The sequence below is a fragment of the Lepisosteus platostomus genome, chromosome 10, assembly GCF_059453375.1.
Source record: "Lepisosteus platostomus isolate fLepPlt1 chromosome 10, fLepPlt1.hap1, whole genome shotgun sequence".
In the NCBI taxonomy this organism is placed as follows: Eukaryota; Metazoa; Chordata; class Actinopteri; order Semionotiformes; family Lepisosteidae; genus Lepisosteus; species Lepisosteus platostomus.
In genome coordinates this window covers 54,603,362-54,610,763 of record NC_142620.1, presented here as the reverse complement: position 1 = coordinate 54,610,763, position 7,402 = coordinate 54,603,362, and the positions used below count along the sequence as shown (strand labels likewise).

Genomic DNA, 7,402 nt, shown 5'->3' with positions numbered 1-7,402 from the left:
CCTCAAGCCAAGTCTCGGTAGGTTGCCAAGCTGCTTGAAGGAGACCTTGAACTACTTCATCAATGGGTCGATGGCTCTGTCACAAAGCAGGAGGCCTTTTGCAGCTGCATGGCGGCCACACCTTTTACACAGAAACACTCGGATTGTTTTCACTGATGGAAACAAACACTCCTGCAAAACAAAATCTCTTCCACAGCAACAAACAGGATAATCACCCTGGGCAGCGGACAGATATCCGAGGTTCTCACACCACTCCTGGGTCACTTCTGTGGATTCAGCCATGCCTGCAGTGGGATTTGTCTCAGGATATGGAAATGGATCTATATCAGAAGGTGAGAGAAAGAACTCAAAATGAAGTAAAAATACTTTTTTTCTGAAGAACTGAGGACACATATACCATTGAGATGTACAAAGTAACAGGTGAAATGCAACACTCTTACATGGAGCACCTGTCTTATGGGTTTAACTCACTCCTGCAAACCAAAAACACCCCCTCTTCTGTCCTCATGCTGCATCAACCTCATTAGTGAGGTCCAGCAGGGACTGACCATGAATCCTGTCCAGCAGAGGACCAGGACTGAGAAGCTGAAGACGATGGGGATGAAGATGACGGGGATGATGATGATGAGGACGAAGATGATGAGGATGAAGATGACGGGGGTGACACAGAAGGCATGACCGCAGGCAGGGGGGGCAGCAGGAGAAACGGAAACACTGCTCTTCTTCTTGTCAACATCTCGAGAGGAAAAGAAAATCCCGACATCTGTTTCTGCTGTCTGGGAATTTGTAAGCTTAAATAAATCACAGGTGTCTATACATTTTGGGGAAACTGTAAAAATGGTAGCCCCCCGCCCCACTCTCCATTCCCATCAGGCCAAGCTGGGCTCAGCTTAGTGCCTTACAGGTTCACCCGGGGGCACTGTCCCGTACAAGGGTGCCAGTATGTTCCTGTAATGGGACAGCAGCCAGGTACTGCAGGATTCACGGGGATGTCAAGTGCTCTGGAAGGCTCCACAGGGGAATGGGAAGGTAGTAATTCAGTACTTTCCTTCTGGAGCACAATGGTAATTTTACACCGAGTGCATAATTTTGACATGTACACATTTTGTGAGTGGCTGCAGGAAAGCTTGCCAGCAGAGCCCACCTCTGGGATTAGCCAGAGGTCTGTACAGGCGGGCCTGTTTCCTCTGAAGTGCTGCTGGTGGGGGGGGGTGGCTTAGAGACCAAAGGAACCTGTGCCACAAGGGTGCTCTGGAAAGGAACGCCGAACGATTTATCACCTGCAGTAAATTTTTCACAGACCAGAAACCGAATGGTTCCAGCTCCCAGACAAAATAAGAGGTCAGCAAAAGACAACATGCTGAAATGCTTTGAACCAGACGAGGCAGCGCACTTGTTAAAAACGGGTAACATCTTCACTTGCGTTTGATATTAGCTTGACGGATCAACGAGTTGCACATTCATCACGAAATCTGCAGGACGAGCACAGAAACTTGACAATATACAAGTTTTCCACTGAGCTGCCATCATTAACGTCTGTGTTTCTTTATCCTCGGGTGTCCTTGTGTTCTGTCAGCCACCTGGGAGTTAATGGATCTTTCAGTTTCCCACTGTGAATGATTTTATAAGATGTGTATAATGAAATGTCTTTACTCCTTTACTCCAATAAGCGTTGCAGTAGGCAAATCTCATGCCTTCCAACAATATATAATTATGATCTTCATGACGGTTTATCCGATCGTGTAGCCTAGATCGCTCTGTGTATTCTGTATCCTCCTGTACTGCCTTTTCCTCTTGGCTGATTGTTTCCCATTGTAGCAACCTCCTCCATCAACAAGAGCACCTGAAAACACTTCTCGGAGCTGATTTTCCAGGAAGCAAATTAATGGCACATGAAGCTAGAGAAAGCAGGACAAAATCCGGTTCAGAGGAGACTCCCTCAAGGAGCGGGGGGCAGAGTTAGGGAAGTGTATTCGTGAAATACCTTAATTCTCTCCATGTGGCCTCTCATAAGTGCAACATGAATAAACTCCTGTGCACCTCCTGTTAATAGTTTCTGAGAATTCTTTTCAGATGTTAGACGGAACAGTAATGATTGCAAAACTAATATCCAGTAATAACTTATATTTGTTCTGTGGTTTTCATCTTAAAGGATCCCATAATGTTTTACAGTTAAGAGGGGACTTCATGCCACTTTCAAGCTTTCATTAGCAGCAGCTCAGCTACACAGCAGGCAAAGTGGAGAGAGGGGGGGTGCACTGAACCTGTTGGAAAATGAAGAGCAGATTGTGAAAGCATGAACTGAAATGTGGTCAGTCCACCTGCATTAGTACTGCTGCCCTTTCAAGAACATAAGGGAGCCTACCAATGCGAGGAGCCCATCAGGCCTGTCTAACCCATTTGGTTGTTAGCATGTAATTGGTCAAAGGATCTCATCCATCTTTCTTGAAAGAAGCCAGGATACCTGCTTCTCCAACAAGTCTGCGTAAAATGTACTGTATTTAGGCAGCCAGATGTTTAGATTATACTCTGATCTGAACAGCCGCGTCTCCTATCGCACCATGCTTGGGCAATGGTTTAGAACTTTTCCACAGACTTTAATATCTATTCACAATATCAACCAGACTCACGTGTCCTTAGCTTGTGAGAACTGCTTAAAACAAGGTAAAAAGGAGAGAGCTGAAACGACAACATTCAGAGTTTTTAATCTAATCTCAGGAGGAGGCCAAGCCCCGGTCTTGCCTGTTTCCGGCTGCCCACATGTACAGTAAATACCCCGCTCCTCCCACCTGCGAGCTCCATTCTCACCTCCCCTCTCGCACCCTCACCCTTCCTTGCAGCAGCTCCTGGCTCGTCCCTCGCGGGGAGAAGAGGGAGCGGGGGTCCTGTCAGCGTCCCCCTCGTGGGCAGCCTGCCGTTCGCTCAGCCAGGTGAGTCACCCCGGTGGAGCAGACCGGCACCCATCCCGTTTCTAGCCTACCTTAGTGACAGATTGTCCAAACCCTTGAAATAAAATTAATCCAAATACTGTCTCAAAGAATTCCATGTGACATTCAGTGCAGAATATGCACCAAGTTTTCCTAAGATACGTTGGTCACACACGACACAGATTTGGCTCTGTTGAAGCGAGAATGGATTATGACACCGCCTAATGGGTTAATCTCTGTGCGAGGGCAGTATTCTTGCCGTAAACACTGGTTTTAATGGACATTATGCGCAACAGTTTTATGAGAATGAAAATAACCATATTTTGAACAAATCGAGTAGTTGAATTCATAATCCACACAAACCTTGATTTAATGACAAAACCCGCCCATCCCCTGTTTTCAGAATAGACCTGTCTGCGTTAAAGTACAAGAAATTATATTTCCATGAGCTGTCAATTTAGGAAGTTCGGCGAGAGGAAAGAATAAAATCAACTATAAATAGAATAACGAGCACCAAAAATCACGCATGAACAGCTTTGAAAATGACTGTAGCATTCTTCACTTTCGAGAATCTGTGGTGTATGAAGTTTATCTGAGGCGAAGGCTCTCGGATAACAGAGTGCTGTGCCATTGGTGCGTCTCTAACACTCTTTCAACACTCCCCTTTGGGAAAACAAAGTTCTAAAATCATTCAAGCAAAAATGGGAAGACAGGGCCATTTTCCTGATGAATTACATTATTTTAATTTTTGTTTTAATTTCTGCCAAACCAATGACCTGGCTTACTCCCAGAATGAATCAAATGGAAATAAATCACAACCGTCTGGCACAGTGGAGCAAGCGAAACTGCTCCCCAGCTCAGCGTGAGAAGGTAATGTACAGTATGCGCTTCACCATGTGCTCGTGGGACAGAGGGGCAGTGTGTCTCTGTGTCTTTCTCCTCCATGGAAAGTTCATGCTTTCAGTGACAACATTTTAAAAAGCGGTTTCATTCTTGTTGCATTTTGACAATTGGTCATGTTTTTAATGAAGGGGAACACTGAAGAATAGAAGCAATTCTATTCTTAAAAGTAATAGAAATACAGCTGTAGAATGCAGTAATGTTTCCAGTCCCTGGTCTCTGCTAACTCTTTCCTTGTTGCACAGAAGGCAGGACAGTTTCTTTCTGTTAGAAATGTGAGAATCTTTGACCCGATGAGCCCTCCTGAGCCGCTGGGCACCTGCTGTCTGTAAACACCCTAAAACATCTGTGCTCTGCTGCTTCCTTCTACAGAACCACTGTCCCAAAGGAATTGCGCCACTTATCACAGTTCCACGGATGCTCCTGTGTTGATTATTCCCATCCTGCGCAATGTCTTGTGGGTGCCAGCAGACGGGATTGGGATCAGAGGCTGCTGTGTGCTGTCACAGATGGGAGCAGAGCTCCATGATGCCTTCCACATGCCACACAGCTCAGCAACTGTTTCGTCTTTAGCTTCAGATTAAGGGTGCTCTCATCTCGGGAGACCAAAAAGACCTCCTGCACCCAGAGGTCAATGGACGACTGTTTCCCTTTTTAAGCCAGAGGGAAACATAAGTCACAGTCCTCAAACGTATTTTGTGTTTTTAAGTGTTGAATTTACTGACTGTTGACAGAGAGGTGAGCTGATCCCCAGCACAGCAAAGCTTTTGAGATAAAGTGAAGGCGAGTACTTGGCCTCACTGCACCAGATGAAATCCTCTCTCCTGTGGGGAAGTGAGGAGGTGCAGTAGTTTCCCTGCCTGAGAGTTCTCAAACCTGTCTGTTTAAGGAGTGTCTGGTTGGGTTAAATCAAGTTGGAGCAGTTCTGATGTGGGGGTAATGTTGTCATACAGTAAGCATGTTGAAAGGGAACAAATCAAGAAATTTAGTTGGAGAAATTTTTGGAGGTCTCCTTGTCTTTGGAGCTACACATGACTTGTCATATCCTTTAACTGATTATAATCCGTTTAGTCGACCTCATTAACCAGGCAATAGCAATGAACCCAGGCTGGCTGGGGCAGGGGCTGTGTTTACAGTCAAAATCAATCTCGTCAAATGCACAGCTCCATGAGAAATCATCCATGGATTTTTAACTGCACCCTGGTGAGGGAAAAAAGGGCTTTTCTCAGCTGCCTAAAGTCCAAGGTAGTGAAGGTGACATGAAGACAAACCTCATGCAATATTACCGCAAGTTAGAAGTCTGGACCTATGTTAGAGTGAAGAAGAGTGTGTGTTTCAAAAAACAGGAGAATACGATCCTTCAGCTGCCACCAATGACCACTGTCACAAACCACACAAACACACACATAAGCCACACAAGTGTCCCACACAAATAGGCATAGGTTCTTTCTAAAGCAATAAACTTTCTACCTACCATACTGAGGGAATTAGTTAAATTCCTAAGAGGTCACGCTCCTGAGGAGACAGGAATCCTATAGAATGTTGTCCCCTAGTTTATTAGCACTTTTCAATGCCCTTGGCTCAGGCGCACATTTATAGACCAGCTCATCAGCTCAGACCTTCGCACACAGGGGAGCCTCTCAGTTATGGGCCCCATGGAGTGCAATAACAGTCAAATGGCGCATGAATTGATACCCCAATTGACGGCTCAAACACTAACCTTGCCTCTAGGTTTACCATTCAATCAATTTTGTCCGAAGGCTTCACAGTGGGGGTTTTTAACAGTTGTTTGTCTACAAATCTCAGGTATCACGTGTAACTGTAACACAAGACCCAGGCATTCTTGTAACCCATCCTGAGTTCTATCGTGCCATCCTAAAACACGCAATGCCTTTGTAATGGAACGTGACACACAAAAACATCGGAGCGAACTACACCTTTGAAACAGCAGCCACCGAAGAACTTCCAGTCGCAACAGGTTTGTCAGACATAAGCAGACTCTGACGCCAACCCTGAGCAACAGCAAGACCAACAGAGCAGCTTCAGTGGGTCAGTCGCCCCGTACTTCAGGCCTCAAAGCAGTCTCTGTCCTTACAAATGCTGCATATTTCACTCAGCACGTCGTGTCATTAGTTTATGCTTCGGTACAGCAGGGAATGCAGACAGGGCGATCTGCAGACCTGAGAGGACACTAGACCTCCATGACTACTACGTGTGTATGGGAGAGAAGAGGTGGAGAAGTAACGCATCCAGTACAGACATGTTCCCCACAGCAGAGCCACTGCAGCCCTGAAAGATCGCGGCCTGTGAAACAGAGGGCATGGAATAACAACAGTGTCACTAACCCTGCCATTAACCACCGGGGCCAGTGTTTTTCTATGGTATCTGTCTGTGTGAATTTCAAATCAAATTACACTCTTCACCCCTGTGTGGTCGGAAGATAAAGTGATATGCTTTGATGGGAGCCATCTAGGCAGCTGAAGCTCATCAGGAAATGTAAGATTTGAATTTGTTGTTCACAGCTTTCATATACAGTAGATTTAACTTTTGTCTGTGAAAGCAAAGGAAGAAACAGTTGTTAGACACTGGGGAGGACATTCAGGTTTTTGAACACGTAGGTATAGGAAGGTACAGGAAAGTTAAGAAACTGACGAGCTGGAGTCAGCATTTCTGACAAGCAGTGGGAAATACTGCCTTCATATACAGACCAAATTAAAATGTCATGCAGTGAGCCACTCCAATCGCTGCAAGTGGTGAGGAAGATGAAAGGCAATTTTCTAGCTGCAGCTGCTGAATGTTTTTTAATGTAAGAGGAAAGCAAAACATAACCCTCAAACAGATTGTTTTTATATATAACACTTTCTGGAGTAGCTGGGTCAGCTGGGTCACAGGAAAGCATGCACATGAATGCCTGGTACCTACAGAATGAGCCTCCTTTGGGGTTTGTTATATTGTGGGACTCACTGTAGAGAAGGTGAGAGTGTCTGCAGGCTTTAAAGCAGCAGCACCTGAAGAGCTGGACTGGGCTCCAATATCGGTCCAGATAAGTCAGAAACCAGCTGGTTTAGCTCTTCAAAAGTGAAAACCTACTGACACACCTGCCCTGCAGGCCCGGGGTTCGACAGCTCTGCTGCAATGCTTTATTCCAATATATGAGCCGTCACACAAAGCCACAAAAAATCGCTTCTGTCAGAAGGGAAGTGTCAGAAGAGAACTTTGAAGAGAAGGCTTTATCTCCTATGGGTTCCCCTTTTTATACCCAAAGCCTTAGGCCAGCGTCCGCAGAATACATCTGGTTTACAGCAAAGCCACAGGTAGGAATGCAAGATTTCCGACACAGTGGAATTAATTTGAGCTCTGGGAGTCTGTGTTTGAGCAGGAGGAAGTGATGTGGACTGCCCTCACTGGGGTCCAGCCCCTGGTCTCAGTGATCCCCCCTGGCGACGAGGACCAAGGAAAAGTCTTCCCTCTGATGGTTCTCCATTCAGCCGGGGCTCTGACTGACAGTAGGATAACGAAATCTCGCAAACAAGAACATGCTTCTCAAGACAAAGCAGAACCTGGAAGCAGGGGCA

At 45.9% G+C, this 7,402-nt stretch overlaps 1 long non-coding RNA gene across 1 annotated transcript; it reads left to right on the top strand.

Annotated features, from left to right (window-relative positions):
• Positions 1-2,737: 2,737 nt before the first annotated feature.
• On the top strand, positions 2,738-7,187 carry LOC148654122 (uncharacterized). Its single transcript, XR_015924970.1, has 3 exons — positions 2,738-2,930; positions 3,719-3,797; positions 4,200-7,187. It is a non-coding gene; the product is annotated as an uncharacterized LOC148654122 (long non-coding RNA).
• The last annotated feature ends 215 nt before the right edge of the window (positions 7,188-7,402 follow it).